This window comes from Notolepis coatsorum (genome assembly GCF_963971535.1).
Source record: "Notolepis coatsorum genome assembly, chromosome: 6".
In the NCBI taxonomy this organism is placed as follows: domain Eukaryota; kingdom Metazoa; phylum Chordata; class Actinopteri; order Aulopiformes; family Paralepididae; genus Notolepis; species Notolepis coatsorum.
In genome coordinates this window covers 160,092,464-160,108,960 of record NC_140170.1, presented here as the reverse complement: position 1 = coordinate 160,108,960, position 16,497 = coordinate 160,092,464, and the positions used below count along the sequence as shown (strand labels likewise).

Sequence of the window (16,497 nt, the reverse complement as noted above, 5' to 3'; positions counted from 1 at the left end):
CAATGTGAAGGTAGAATAAAGTAAGATAAAAGTCAATAATCGTGGAATAACATAAGTAAGAGATATGTGCATATAAACTAAACGAGGGTTTGTGTGTAAAAGTGACACGAGTGGTATGAGATATGGGAGAAGATCTACATGCGACAACAGACGGTCCTCACAAGTGTAGATAAACGTGTGTTACAATCCAACGTGCCTCGTCTGTCGTCCATGGCATCCCTCGCTCGGCGCTCCTCCAGCCTGACTCATGGTGGTTTTTAAAAGCAGAATTATTTAAAGCTTGGTAGTGCAACTGATAGTGAGAAGCACCCTCATCTCTCTCACTTTCTCTATGTCTCTCTCCTTTTCCTTCTCTATCCGTCTCCCTCTCTCTCTCCGTTTAATTATTCAGTTGCAGGTTTAGCTCGGTAGCGTCAGAGTGTGAGGCCACTCCGACACGATCAGTGATCTGTGTGGAAGAGGTACGAACACACACACACACACACACACACAGGCGGTGCATTGACACGTCTAAAGGGTAAGTTCAGAATTTTCGACCTCTAGCCCTATTCCCTATTCAATCGGTCCATGCTGTTTCTTCACACTGGATACCGGCGACTCCAGCGGCTAATTATCCACAAAACTAATGTAAAGTAATGGGGCCACACTTCAGTCTGTACCGAAATAAACTCTGAAAGCTACTCCACGCAAAGCGGAGGTGTTAATTTGTGAGCGTATTTAAGTGCTTCTTACAGTGGCCCCATTAACTATCCATTAGTCTTGTGGCTAACTAAGGAGGAGCTGGCTATCCAGTACGACGCACAGCATGGATCGTGTCGAGAAGGGAATCTATCCTTCAACCTTATCCATGAGCGGGAAATAGAGCTACAGGTCCAACGTTCTGAACTCTTTGGTGTTGCTGCCTTTAGTGTGTGTGGTGTGTGTGTATGCATGGTGTGTGTGCGTAACTTGGTGATGTGGACATGAAGGTTTAAAACCGAAAGCTTTGGAAGCTCTGAATGGTTATACTGGTATGTGATGGTTATACTGGCATGTGATGGTTATACTGGTATGTGATGGTTATACTGGCATGTGATGGTTATACTGGTATGTGATGTTATACTGGTATGTGATGGTATACTGGTATGTGATGGTATACTGGTATGTGATGTTATACTGGTATGTGATGCTATACTGGTATGTGATGGTATACTGGTATGTGATGTTATACTGGTATGTGATGGTATACTGGTATGTGATGGTTATACTGGTATGTGATGCTATACTGGTATGTGATGTTATACTGGTATGTGATGGTATACTGGTATGTGATGGTATACTTACTGGTATGTATTGTGAAGGTATACTGGTACTGTGTAGTATATACTGTGGGTGACGGTTTAAGATAAGATAAGATATTCCTTTATTGATCCCCTTGGGGAAATTCAGGCATGGTTTGCATGGATCCGTGGTGGTACATGTCTTTATGAAAACAAAATTACAGTTGAGAGCATATAGACTAATATAAAACTATGATGAATTGGAGAGGTTATAACACTCTTGATTAGGGATGGGTATCGTTAGGATTTGATCGATACTACTACTTTTATCGATACTGCTTAACGGTTCGGTACTTTATCGATACTCTTATCGGTTCTTTTAGATTTGAATGGCTTAAGGCTATATCTGTACTTGATGTTTGTTTGTTGTGTTGCATATTTGAAATAAACTTCAATCAAATCAAACCCCCCCTCTTAAAAACAAAAACCTGTGTTTATTTGTTTAACCTAGCCATCTATAAAACATCATGTCATCAAATGTCCTACTCTCCTAAAGAAAGAAATACATAGCAAACATGACTCAGTTATGCAATAGTACTGCTGCTTTTTATTTTGTTAAAATCTTTTAGACTAAAAGACTACAACGATTTCCTGTCCTCGCATTTCCGGTGTTATGCACGGAGCGAAGGCGTCGGATACCTAACTTAACGTTACATTTTCAACAACAGATTGCTGCTAATTAAACACTTCATGGAAATGGAGTAACGTTAATGTTATGTCGAGTTCATATACGTGTAGTGTAGTATGAACTCGACATAACGTTAACGTTACTCCGTTTCCATGAAGTGTTTAATTAAGTCCATGGAGTTTCCAGTGTTGCTGCCACCGTTGCGTCGCAGATGGCTGGTACACTCTGTTAGCTCCGTAGCTAATCCGCTCCTAGACTACCGATAGCAGAACCGATAACGTCAGAGCTTATCAATACTCAGTTTTTTTTCTAATTTAGTACCGGTTCCTGTTTAGAACCGGGTTTCGGGGCGGCATCCCTACTTATGATGGATGAGAGGTGTTATAACACTCTTATGATGGATGAGAGGTGTTATAACACTCTTATAATGGATGGGAGATGTTATAACACTTATGATGGATAGTAGGTGTTATAACACTTATGATGGATAGGAGGTGTTATAATACTCTAGTGATGGATAGGAGGTGGGGGGGGGGGGCGTGGTAAAGAGGAAGTGATGACGCAGGAGGAACGGGGCAAGAGAGAAGGCAAACAGGATGCTATCTTCTGTGGCTTCCTGTGCATTTATAGAAATCATCTTTTCCCATGAATTTCTGTGAAAATGAAAAAGTTACTGAAATGTAACGTCATCTTTTACAGGAAGTTGTGGGTGGTGGGTGCGGTAGCTCCTATAATACCACTGTGTTTATCTAACCAATGGGAGAGCTCCTCACTGGAGCATCTATCGCCGTCTCATTGTACTTCCTTTAACCAGGATGTGCGACCCGGTAGTAGAACGTCGCGTGGGGAAGGAGAGGGGCCAAGATGTCACACAGGTTCACACAGTTAAGACCGCTGGTCCAATTAGCTTTGCGAATGTTCAAATCTCATTGGACGGAATGGGGGACTCGTATGCAGCTAACGATAAGCTAAGATGATGAATTATTTAGCATCAAGATGTGACCTCACTGTGGAGGGTGAATCTTTCAAACACCTTCCTCCGACAGGTCTGTATGAGTCTATGTAAGCAATCATTCTGTAAATATGCGGTACCTTCTGACATTTCTTTTAACTATTATTCCCAGATTAGCCTTCTCTGTATAATCTTGAATTTCTCTTCTAAAAAACTTCTTTCATTTTGAAGGTCTTACTTTCTGCTCCTCTTTCTTGTTTACTATATCCTGTGAAGCTATAGTAATTTATAGCTTATTATTATTATTATTATTATTATTATTATTATTATTATTATTATTATTATTATTATTATTATTATGAATTTTATAATTATTGTTGCTATTACTACTTCTGCAATTGAAAGAAAGGTGCCAGACTTAAAGGTGCTATATATACATAACATTCAGCCACTAAATGTGGCACTAAAGCACCAGCATGTCATTTAAACAATCATGTGTATTCCATGTGGGGAAATGGGAAGTAGGGAGGGGATACATGCCTGCAACATGTAAACAACAACATAAATTCTGGACCCGCAAATAATTTTCTTTAGTTTTTTTATTATAAATTCATTAGTTCCCCCTCCAATACAATACTGGGCCATCCTACCCATAATCCCTTTCTCTCTACTATAAAAGTATATGTTTTACTGAATTCTCGAGCTCTTGGTACTAGGCCTTGTCATCCAGCAATAACTCTACCTATTTGTACTTGATACTCTGAGCTAAATAAAGTTGTGTTCTACATCTGACTGAGTACATCCTTAATCGTGGTAAATTCCTCTACACTGTCGTGATGTCAGGGAAACGTGTGAAGTGGCTTATGGAAACCAAATCATCATCTGAAGATGTCCTGTACCGAGTAAGACTCTAGCAGGCATAGCTAGTTGACTGGAACAGGGTTTTTCCTGGATCAAGACGAGTGGAGGCGGTACCTCATAGGGCTGAGCCCAAGTTTTAATTATTTTTTCTTAATTTATTTTACACAAAAAATGTATATCAGAATATCACTCGCAGTACTATGTTGTGTTTTTTACAATAATTTGAAAGTCACAGACACAACAACACGTCTAGTCTAGTTGGAATGAGGAAGGGTCACCGCCATACATTATCAGGAAATGAATCAATCATGCAAAAAAGAGAGTTGAGTGACTCACCCATCTTATTTCATAATACAACGTTTCCGAATGGACATTTGGATTAAAGTACCGTACTTTTCGCACTATAAGCCGCACCTGAATATAAGCCGCAGCAGCTAAATTGAATGATGTGTACATATATAAGCCGCACTGGACTATAAGCCGCAGGTGTTTCAACGTTTAATTACCATATGTAAGGGTTCGTGCACAGAGGGGATTGTCGGGAAAGAGATGGCTTTTTGTTTAAACGGGAACGATAGCCAGTTTACAGCTCCGGGTACAGTAGGTAGCAACGTTAGCTCTCATAACGTTAGCCAGTTAGCAGCGCCGGGTACAGTAGGTAGCAACGTTAGCTCTCATAACGTTAGCCAGTTAGCAGCGCCGGTTACAGTAGGTAGCAACGTTAGCTCTCATAACGTTAGCCAGTTAGCAGCTCCGGGTACAGTATGTAGCAACGTTAGCTCTCATAACGTTAGCCAGTTAGCAGCACCGGGTACAGTAGGTAGCAACGTTAGCTCTCATAACGTTAGCCAGTTAGCAGCGCCGGGTACAGTAGGTAGCAACGTTAGCTCTCATAACGTTAGCCAGTTAGCAGCGCCGGGTACAGTAGGTAGGCACAATGTTGAAAGAGGAGCCCTGAGCTGCTCATACACTAGACTCTTGCTGTAATGGTTTGTTGACGTGGTTGACGTGCACTGCTGCAGCAGATTTAGGAGTCTGATCTGACGGTCACAGAGCTGAGGGAGTGCGCCCAGTTAGCTGTAAAAATCCATAGATTAGCCGCACCGTTATATAAGCCGCAGGGTCGAAAAATGGGGGGAAAAGCCGCGGCTTATAGTCCGAAAAGTACGGTAAACCAAGTTGTGTGCAGTGATGCTGAACTTTCCCAGCGGAACACAAGTTACTTAACGTTATACAGGTATGTTATGCACATTAATTAAGCTATGCACATTTAGCTGACTAACGTTAAGATAGCAGGAGCTATCAATAAAATGGATTGTTATTTAAGCCTCCCGTGACCAGTAAGTAGGTACTACTACTCTTAATAACCACAGCAATATGTGCTACGTTATATGCGTAAAAAGTCAAGACTCAACAGTACTGAACCATAAAAATTATTTAGGAGCAAATCTTTTGCACGATTTAAAAACGATTGTTCGAACATCCGTTCGAAAAACCCTGCCAAAGTTTGAATCGCAAAAACGGGCTTCGGGAACAGCTTGAGTACCTTATTAACATAATGTGTGCATCAGCGTGCACCAGCCTTCTCCTGGCCCACGCACCAGCCTTCTCCTGGCCCGCACACCAGCCTTCTCCTGGCCCTCGCTCAACCCAGTTGTTGTAGCCTGTAAATTGTTAACTTGATCAAATAAAATGGCCTAATGCAGTGGTCACCAACCTTTTTAAGCCCAAGATCACTTTTTTTTGTTTTGGTGAAGGCAAGATCTACCTATTGAAGCGTTGAGAGAAAAAGACAGCCAAGATTGTACTTTAAACTAAATGACTTTTATTTGCCTGTATTCTAATTACATGCAATGCTTTGGTCCAACATTAAAACGTCAAAGTAGAACTGTAATATGTACTTTCTCAGTCAGTGCTAAGTGCAGTCATCTTATGCAGCATCACTTTTCACATCAAAACAAAAGTAGAACTGTAATGTGGACTTTCTCATATTAACATTGACAAACATATTTACAATTAGCATTTTATAAAGTAGAACTGTAATGTGTACTTTCTCAGTCAGTGCTAAGTGCAGTCAGTGCTAAGTGCAGCATCACTTTTCACATCAAAACAAAAGTAGAACTGTAATGTGGACTTTCTCATATTATTAACATTGACAAACATATTTACAATTAGCATTTTATAAAGTAGAACTGTAATGTGTACTTTCTCAGTCAGTGCTAAGTGCAGTCAGTGCTAAGTGCAGCATCACTTTTCACATCAAAACAAAAGTAGAACTGTAATGTGGACTTTCTCATATTATTAACATTGACAAACATATTTACAATTAGCATTTTATAAAGTAGAACTGTAATGTGTACTTTCTCAGTCAGTGCTAAGTGCAGTCAGTGCTAAGTGCACTGTAGGGCTGGGCGATATAACGATAAATATCGCGATATATTTTAATAATGGATATCGGGAAAAAAATAATATCTTTTGGACCTGCAACAGGGCAGTTTTAAAACCAGACAGTGGACAGACTTGTCTTTCTTGCCTGCAACTTAAAGTAATGGCTTTGCTTGTCCAAATGACAATACTGACCAAATTGAGATTTATTTTTCTCTTGTCCATTTATTTTGTTTGCTTTCTAATTTAAAATACAGTTTGAAACAGTCTGTACACAGTAGGCTATGTGTGCTAGCAGAGCTAGACTCCAGTCACGAGTCACATGTGCGGTGGTTTGTCCACCAAAAAAGCGCCAAAAGATAGAAAAGAAACTAGCACAGCCAGAACTGTTCAATTCCCCTGGAGCCACAGCCAGCAGAGAAGCCGGTTTACTTTCGCTTTTAAACCAGCTGCAGCCTGAGAACTGGAGTGTGACGGGATGTAACACTAAAGATGGCGGCAACGACAAAGAATTGCTGCAAAATAAACATACATCTGTTGTTTAAAAAATAAATTGTTTTCTAAAAAAGAAAAAGAAAATTCAGGGAAAGATCTACAGGGAAAGTCTCAAAGATCGACCTGGTGACCACTGGCCTAATGTATTGAAAAGGATCTTCAATGCAATACGTTGACACTTATACAACTATCAGTGAAAACAAGAATATATGAATGCATATTAGCACATGGCCTAAATAAAATAGTGCCAACTTTTAACCTTACATCATGATATGTAGTTTTTTTAGCTTTCATTCCAGTCACACTTGGATATTAATACGCTTACAATAGCTGAGCAGCAACACCCTCCCTAAGCTCTTTTTAGCAGCAGAAAGAGAAGAGTCTCTCTCTCTCTCTCTCTCTCTCTACTCCACAGATGTGACCTGTCAAATTGGCAGCATCTCCTTCGTGATTAGAATCATGGCTTTGGCTTAACAACTAGTCATGATGATTTGTATTTGATGATTCGTTAGGCCATTACATTGTGTACTACAATTAGGCTACTTAGTATTCTGTCATGCTTTCCCTGCTATAGCATTCTCTTTCTAAAGTAGAATGATCTAGCCAGCCACGATAAACTCTACAAATATTTGAGTAGTTTTGTGTTGACATTTGTAAAGGTTCATGTGTTAACATTATGGTTCCCGGTTGGTTGTGTAATGCACTCATTCCCGTTGCACTGTTCAGCGTTAGCTAGCTTGCCTCTGGAGCTGCAGTGCCATGCGCTGGACTACTACGGTCGTTGCATCTTATTAAAATCAAACAAACAGTTGTGGAATGATTATATAACTTTATCGTTTTTGCCAACATTGAGTATTTTTGACGGAGGCGGCCCTGGAATTGGCAGTTGGTCGCCTCAAATGTCTACGCAGGAAAAATCCTGTATGAATTGGAAAGATGTGCTCAGTAGAGTGCAAAGCATCACCAGGCAGCAGCCACACATCTCTCTCTCTAAGGATTACAAGGATATAAGGATTACAATAGGGATTGCTATTTTTTCATCTGCATCATTTCATTGAGCTGTAATTAACACAACACAAGGATTCAGTGTTCGCTGATAACATCCCTGGAGAGATAGTCAGGAATGAATGAATGAGAACTTTATTTAACAGATTGCAGAATGGGTACAGTACAAGATACAAGAGTACGGCTCAATACACACAATTGTTAAGGAAATGCAGACCAGAGAATGACGTTTGTCTTGTTTACATCAGGGTCCCCCCCCCCCCCCCCAGGGTCCCCCCAGTATTGTGTAACAGTCAAACACACTGTTGCACAATTACACAGTATTACACTATTACACACTATTTTACACTAGCACACTATTACACACTAATACACCATGACATACTATTACATTAACACTATTGTACACATTAATAGGTTCTGAGCAACATACCTGTGTAGTATCGCCCTCTTGCGTTCACAATGTAATTTATACTGAATATCTATTTCAATGGACAATTATGGAAATTGTTTCAAATAAAATACTTGTTGACTGATTTTTTTTTTATATTCGAGAATTCAGGTCCTTGGCCCATGTCAGCCTATGTGTGACATTTTATCCAAATCGGCCTTGTAGTTTTGATACAGACAGATGGATACATGCACACACACACACACACACACACACACACACACACACACACACACACACACACACACACACTGGACTGATTACATGATCTCCCCCATCCTGCTGCCTGGTGGAGATAATTAACTGCCTTAATCTTCAATCCATTTTTGCTGCAAATTGCAGTTTCTAACCAGCTGTTCTTTTTCCTCTGTTTGCAGGATATGCTGAGACATTGAAGCCACACTAGACTCTGAATGGAGTTTGAGAAGGGCTTGTACTGGCAAAGGTGAGCACTTGTTATCTGTGGAGATAGCAGGCCCAGTCCACACGATCACGGGTATTTTTGACAGATGTTTTAAAAAAAATAAACCTCCGTACACACGGGTGGTTTAGAAAAATAACCGCATACTCACGGCAACTGTAAAACTGATGTAATATACATGTAGTACAATGCCAAAGCAATAGGTGGCGATGTAGTTCAAACATGAAGGCCATTTCAACCAATCAGAAGGGTTGAACGCGTCACTACGTTATCATTGCGCTACACGGGGGAACGTCCTGCACAAAACAGAAACCTGCCATCTTTAAACTGCCTTGCTTGAACATGCACATTAACATTCATTATTTGTTTGCAGCAAGAACAAAGTGCAATAAACAAAAAAGGATACATTCACTGTGTGTTCTGCCTCATTTGTTGATGAAACAAAACCAACATCAACACAATTTACCACCAAGAGCGGAGAGTTTAGTCTCACAAAAAGATCGCTGATTTTGTTAGCTTACGTGCTAATGTGATTGGGATTTGCCATTATAATAGTTAGCATTGCGGCTAGCGTACAAAGATAGCTGGTTTTGTTGACTTACATGTGGTTAGCTGGTGAGGCGCTGGTATCGTGGAATAGAGTGGAAATACTTTAATCATCACGTCATTAATTAATAGATAATTGTCATTTCCAACATAAGTTAATGCTTAATAACGTTACACATGGGGAGCTTGACACAAACATTGTTGATATAGCAGTCTGGTTAATGTTGTTATATCGCTCGCTATTGATTGTACTAGTAACGTTAACGCTAGTAGAATGAATGGATGAGAACTTTATTTAACAGATTGCAGAATGGGTACAATACGGCTCAATACAAACTATTGTTAAGGGGATGCAGACCAGAAAAATACTTTCGTCTTGTTTACATCAGGGACCCCCGATATCGTTTGTTACAATCATTTTCATATAACGCTACTTGCGACAGCTCTGCCATAAACACTGGAAATAATCTCAGTTACTATGTCCACACGCAACTTCTGAAACCGGGATGCGCCAAAAATGTCACCCTGGACTCCGGTTTTAAATGAGTGCGGTTGCAGTGTTCCAAAAACCCGGATGCGTGTGGACGAACAGTGCAACTGTGCACATTAAATCGCGGTTACATAAAACCCTGCGTTCGTGTGGACAGGGCCTAAGATAGGTTGTTATGTTATATGTGGCGGGAGCAGGCCAGTGGAAGATAGATTGTTAGGTTATATGTGGCGGTAGCAGGCCAGTGGAAGATAGATTGTTAGGTTATCTGTGATGGTAGCAGTCAGTGGAGGATAGGTTGTTAGGTTGTCTGTGATGGTAGCAGTCAGTGGAAGATAGGTTGTTAGGTTATCTGTGACGGACTGGCGGTAGCAGGCCAGTGGAAGATAGGTTGTTAGGTTATCTGTGATGATAGCAGGCCAGTGGAAGATAGGTTCTTAGGTTATCTGTGATGGTAACAGGCAAGTGGAAGATAGGTTGTTAGGTTGTCTGTGATGGTAACAGGCAAGTGGAAGATAGGTTGTTAGGTTGTCTGTGATGGTACCAGGCAAGTGGAAGATAGGTTGTTAGGTTGTCTGTGATGGTACCAGGCAAGTGGAAGATAGGTTGTTAGGTTATCTGTGATGGTAACAGGCAGGTGGAAGATAGGTTGTTAGGTTGTCTGTGATGGTATTAGGCAAGTGGAAGATAGGTTGTTAGGTTGTCTGTGATGGTACCAGGCAAGTGGAAGATAGGTTGTTAGGTTATCTGTGATGGTAACAGGCAGGCGGAAGATAAATTACACTAAATGCAGTAGCGGAAAGGACTGAGTGCAATGCAAGAAGTGATTTTAATACATTATTTTACCAATTTGGAAAACGTGTTTGTGGTGGACCTGTCTGATATTGTGGTGGGCAATAACACACACACACGTGCACACAATGGGCAGACACGCCTTTATGTGTTCAGACCATTTTATTGTTGACTTGCCCTGAAATATTGAACACAGTCGTGTCTTTTTGCTGCTCTCACTGTAACAGCGGCTGCTGTGTGCAGGTGAGCAACACATCTTATCTCTGGGCAAGTTTTACATGGTCAGAAGTGACCGGTTCAGGGACATTTGCATAACGCCCGGCCGGCGGTGACTCATCTGCTCTGAAGCAACCTTTCTCGACGCGTTTGCATCCGGTGGTCTCGGACGATGGCAGATCATATTATTGTCATCTTCGGGTAATATTAACGAATAGCCTATTTCTACAGCAGATGACCTGTGGGGGGGATCCGCCCGGGCGATATTCCAGGGACCGGCGCTAGTCCCCGGCCCCTGGGGTCGGATGAGCACGGAGAAACCGCCTTGTTGTGTCTCTCTCCGACTGGTTTCAAAGCTCTTAAACCCGAGTTAAAACTCCTAAACTAAAGTTTACGGTCTTGAGGTGAAACCAGAGACCTGCTCATGTCGTCCCGTGGCCTCTCTGCTCAATAGCCTTCTGCAGACGCAGCAGCAAGGTGAGCATTTTCACAAGGAAATAAAATCTTATTTACTATATGTAAATGCTTCCTCATTCCTTCCCCATGTCAACAATACAGAATTCTTTGAGTCGCCGGGGTCGGGTTACCCTGCTCCCCTTCCCCCAACAAGCAGGACTTTCACTTCACTCAAAACACTATTCACTTGGACTTTCATTGTCAATCATTTCTTTGTAGACTGGGCGTGAGGAAAAATAGCATTTCTCACGAGATTTTCTTCCCCTACAGATTTTTAGAGCACTTGATTGACATATGACCAGTGTTGGGACTAACGTGTTACAAAGTAACACCTTACAGTAACGCTGTTACTTTTGGCAGTAACTAGTACTCTCTAACACATTACTTTTTAAATTCAGTAACTCGGTTACCGTTACTAAATTATTCGTTACTGCGTTATTTTAATGTAGATTGGTAGCGACCGTCCTCCTGACTCCTGTCGCTTCGCCAATAAACAGAATAGTTTCAAGACATTACGTCGGTCTGAGAGAAGAATCAAGCATCGGAAATACATTTGGACTGCAGTATTCTGTTGATGGTTAAAACCTTTGTTTACATATTGTGGTGGGGATTAAAACATTCGTTCCTGGACCCGTTTGCTGCCTGAAATCAAGCTGGCGGGCTCGTTCAGAACACAGCTAGAACCTCCACCACAAGTCTCTGTAAGAGTAAGCTAGCTAATAGTTATGCATCCTTACACTACTGGCAAGTATTTCATACCACGCTATGTCCAAAAATCCAAACCATCACTGTCTTTTGAAGGCCATAGCGGGCTCAGTTTTTAAGCTAGCATGAAGCCAGTGGTACCATTATGAAACTTTAAGTGACGCTACTAGGGATGTCCGATATTATCGGCCGACCGATATTATCGGCCGATATCGGCAGTAAAATGTGATATCGGAAAATATCGGTATCGGTAATTTTTTTTTTTTTTTTTTTTTTTAACCTTTATTTACCCAGGCAAGCAAGTAAGAACCAATTCTTATTTTATTTATTGTCAAAAGTATGCATGTTGGTTTAATTCAACAACTTGTATATTAATTTTAACTTTTTTAATTATCATATTTTGCACAGATAATGCTTACATTTAGAAAGCCTTTTGAATGCATCCAGTGAAATTATTAGTTACCTGAAATTATTCCGTTTTTTTGGGGGGAAACCCTGCATATATCGGTATCGTTGATATCGGTATCGTATCGGTATCGGAAATTAAGAGTTGGACAATATCGGAATATCGGTATTACATCATTGTAATTTAGCGGAAAGGGGGATAAATATCAACACCTCCGGTATCTAGACCGTGAATACAAGACAACCTGACTTTGTCGGGTGTCATTCACTGGAAACTGTCAAGTTGATCAACAGATTTGGACTGTAAGAATCTGTAAGAGCATTAATGGGAGCAATTGAAATAATGTTGTAAGTAACTAAAAAGTAACTTTTCACAGTAACGCATAACTTTTTGGTGTAAGTAATCAGTAAAGTAACTGAGTTACTTTTGAACTGAAGTAACTAGTAATGGTAACTAGTTACTATTTTTCAGTAACTAGCACAACACTGCATATGACACAATATAATTAGGAATACATTTCTTTGCATGTAGATATTTTACCAGAGGAGGTGTAGGGCAGAGTCGGCAGAGTCAGGGATTCCGTTCGCCGGTTAATACCATAAAAAATTATCTATAGATTACATTGACTGTGGCGAGTGAATGTGCTTTAGTGTGTGACAGCCGTGTCTTACTGAATGCATACTACTGTCCTGTGCCGAGGCGAGAGAGGGAGAGAGCATGTTTTGGCAGTGACCTCACCTTCTGGCATTGACCTCACCTTCTGGCATTGACCTCACCTTCTGGCAGTGACCTCACCTTCTGACATTGACCTCACCTTCTGGCAGTGACCTCACCTTCTGACATTGACCTCACCTTCTGGCATTGACCTCACCTTCTGGCGATATGCGAGACTCACACTCGCAAGTAAGTTCAACAAAACACAACGTTGCAGACCGCTTTTATATAGTTCTACGTAGGGCTGGACGGCATGGTCTAAAATGTATCTTAAAATGTCTATATAAATGCTTCTGAAGGGGTAAAACACTGGTATGGCAGCTATTACTGTACTCTTGTATTACTAGGACATATTTCACATAGTACAGAGGTATTTTAAAAACATTTATTGTGCAAAACTGCAATAGAAAAATGCAAAACCTTTTCTCAATTTACTTCCATCTCTGAAAAACACTTTTTTCATGAAATACAATAAAATCAAGCGGCATAAAGTGAAAATAAAAACTACAGCAGGACAGGAGGTTTCTTTCCCTCAAACAACTCAAACACAATAAAACTCCAACAAAACGTAACTTTAGTGTACATGTTTGACAACGTTTGCGCCAATGTCGGTGATTATGCATACTTGCGACTCTTCGTTAAGTCCCCATGATTCCAGCGATTCCCCCAAGCCTATCAATTCTACAGTGTGGTCCTCAGGGAGATATGATGTCTGTAAACATTTGCTGCACAACTCCCACCCGTCGGTCGTCGTTGATGAAATATGAAGAAAGCAACAGAATGCGTCCTCCGCAAACGTTGAGTGAATCTTCAAGTAACGTTAGTGTTGAGAAGAAAAAAAGCTGTCTCTGCATCTCAGACTCACTTACTCAGGCATTTTCCAAGTTCTTACGACAAAAAAAGCCAGCGTTGGACCGACATAACAAACGGCGTCACTGTTTACTTGTGTAAGGACATGGTTCCTTTTCAAACTGTCGATAGAAAGGGTTTGGTCAAAGCACTGGATCCAAGATACGCGTTACCTGCCCGCAGACACTTTAGCCAAATTGAAATGCTAAAACTATACACAAGGTCCGTGAGCAAGTGGAGAAAAGCTCCGTACAATTAAACACTATGCAACGACCACTGCAAACGCAGAGTGAATCGTCGCGTAACGTTAGCGGGAAGAAAAAAGCTGGTTACGTCATTGCTACTTTAGAGCTGCTCTACCGGTCACAAGGTATAGTCAAAATCCATACCATAGCGCAAATTCATACCGGTGTACTTTCTATACCATTTATACCCCTAGCGGTAGACTACAGTAAACAGATGTCCCTTTATACCAAATTCTCTCACTGCTAACGTTAACAAGGAAGAGGGACCAGCTGGACCAGCAAAGAATACTGAAAACAAACCGATATTTCAGCGAGGCAACAAGTATTAAGTACACAGGACGTAACGTTAACAGTATTAAGTACACAGGATGTAACGGTATTAACCCCTTAAGCAAGTAATTTGCGATTTATTATACTTAATGCACATGCATGAATCTAGTCTCTTTTTAAAGGTAACATTCTGAAGTTTCTTACACAATAAAGATGAATCACTTTGAGTGCTAGTGTATTAGAGAAACAGAGGTTTGAACACACTGAAATAAAATATTAGCTCCTTTTGTTGCCAGATGCCTGTTTTTGGGTTCCAGCTGAGGGATAGGAGATGGGAAAACATAATGCTTCTGAAGTCTTATGTAGTACAGGTTTTTGTAATGTGTGCACCACAGTGGAGGCTGCTGACCGAATTTTTAGGTGAAGCACAAATTATTATATTATATTATATATTAAATTATATTTTTAAAACATCCCCCACTATTAGGTGACAGCGCACCTGATCAGATCAAAACATATTAGGTGACAGCGCACCTGACCAGATCAAAACATATTAGGTGAAGGTGACAAGGAAGCCACAGACTCATACCCCCCCGACACTCAACTAACCGCCTCCGACAGTCCTTCATACCAGTGGCCATCAGGCTCCACAACAGTGGGCAGGGACTGCTGCCAGACATCGACCTAGAACTAATAGGAACCCAAGTAGGACAATAACACTACCTTATGCATACTGCACCTTATGTGGATACTGTGATACTGTGAATAATGAATAATGTATATTTCAGTTAGTTAGATAGTAAATTATAACACTACCTTATGCATACTACACTTTGTGACACTGTGAAAATATATTTCAGTTAGTTAGATAGTAAATTATATTGACCTATTTGTTTACACTGCTTGTGTTGTTTTCACTACCTGTACCCCCCCCCCCCTTCCCCCATGCTGCTATGATGCCTGAATTTCCCCAAGGGGATCAATAAAGGAATATCTTATCTTATCTTAAAAGGAAAGATGAAATTACCTACCTGGGTTCCATCCTATAGAGGCAAATCTTTCCTGTGACAAAATGGGATCCAATGTAATAAAACGAAGTCAACCAACGAACTAGATTCCTGTACCGGATCTCCTCTCTGGTAAACAAGAATACCTTGAAGACTCTAACAGGAGCACTCATTCAAGGGTACTACGACTATGCTTGCACCTCATGGTACCAAAGCACCTCAAAGGCACTAAAAACAAGATTACAAACATCACAAAACAAACTGGTCAGACTACTGCTTGACCTTACTCCTAAAACCCACCTCACCCCTGCTCATTTTGACAACCTAGGATGGCTTAGAGTAGACGACAGAGTACAGCAACTTGCAATGGGCCTGGTCTACAAGATACACTACACCACTAAGATATCCATGTGCATGTCGAAATACTTCCCAAAGGTCAGTGAATACCACGACCACAACACCAGAGGGAGTTCCACAAATCATGTTCAACCCAGATAAAATAATTTAAAAAGTAAAAAATAAAAAATTAATAAAAGAAAAATCGTCATAACTTAGAAATGAGATTGCATAGGTCTATGAATCGATATCGCGATTCTGTTTCGATTAATTGCCCAGCCCTACAGTGTGTACAGTAAGTTAGCTTGGTGATCATCATTGTGATGTAGGCTAAGCTGGCTAGCTACTGTTGGCATACAAGCTTTTACAAACACTGTAGCCTACTTACTTTTTCATCCACAACTTTTTTTCTGATCCAGATGCATAAGTCCACTTCTTCATGTTGCTGGTTTATACTTCGGTCCTAATGTTGGCGCAAAGTTTAATTTAGCCTGTGTTGTTATAGCTGTACAGCTTACTAAACTACTAGCTTGCTATGTTTCACACAGTCAAAATGGGTCCAGCTGCAGGTTCGGAGGTTAGGTTTAGCTCGGGCCAATCTCAAGTTTCTCAAGTTTCTTTATTAGTTGTCATACAGAACAGAATACTTTTATACAAAATGCTTCTTTCTGTTACATTTTGTATAAAAGTATTTTGTACTTCTGTATGACAACTAATAAAGAAACTTGAGAAACTTGAGATTGGCCCGAGCTAAACCTAACCTCCGAACCTGCAGCTGGACCCGTTTTGACTGTGCGATGCAGCAATCTCTGATTGGATTTTCAAGGCTGCCAATCATTCATCCTCCGTGTATTATTGGATTGTCAAGGCTGTCAATCATTCAATCCCCCATTCAATGGCAAGAGTTTAACTGCACAGACCGTGCTTAGATGAAGTTAATAGCCTATT

General features: G+C 40.7%; 1 protein-coding gene across 3 annotated transcripts in view; it reads left to right on the top strand.

The window, feature by feature from the left end:
- ncoa3 (nuclear receptor coactivator 3) overlaps positions 1–16,497 on the top strand; it is a 132,477-nt gene that overhangs the window by 49,314 nt on the left and 66,666 nt on the right. For 2 of the 3 annotated variants that reach the window (XM_084317346.1, XM_084317344.1), the window contains exon 2: positions 8,474–8,541. The exons of the other annotated variant lie outside the window; for it this stretch is intronic. The gene's annotated coding sequence lies outside the window, so the exon portion shown is untranslated. The remainder of the gene's footprint in view (positions 1–8,473; positions 8,542–16,497) is intronic. 3 annotated transcript variants of the gene reach the window in all.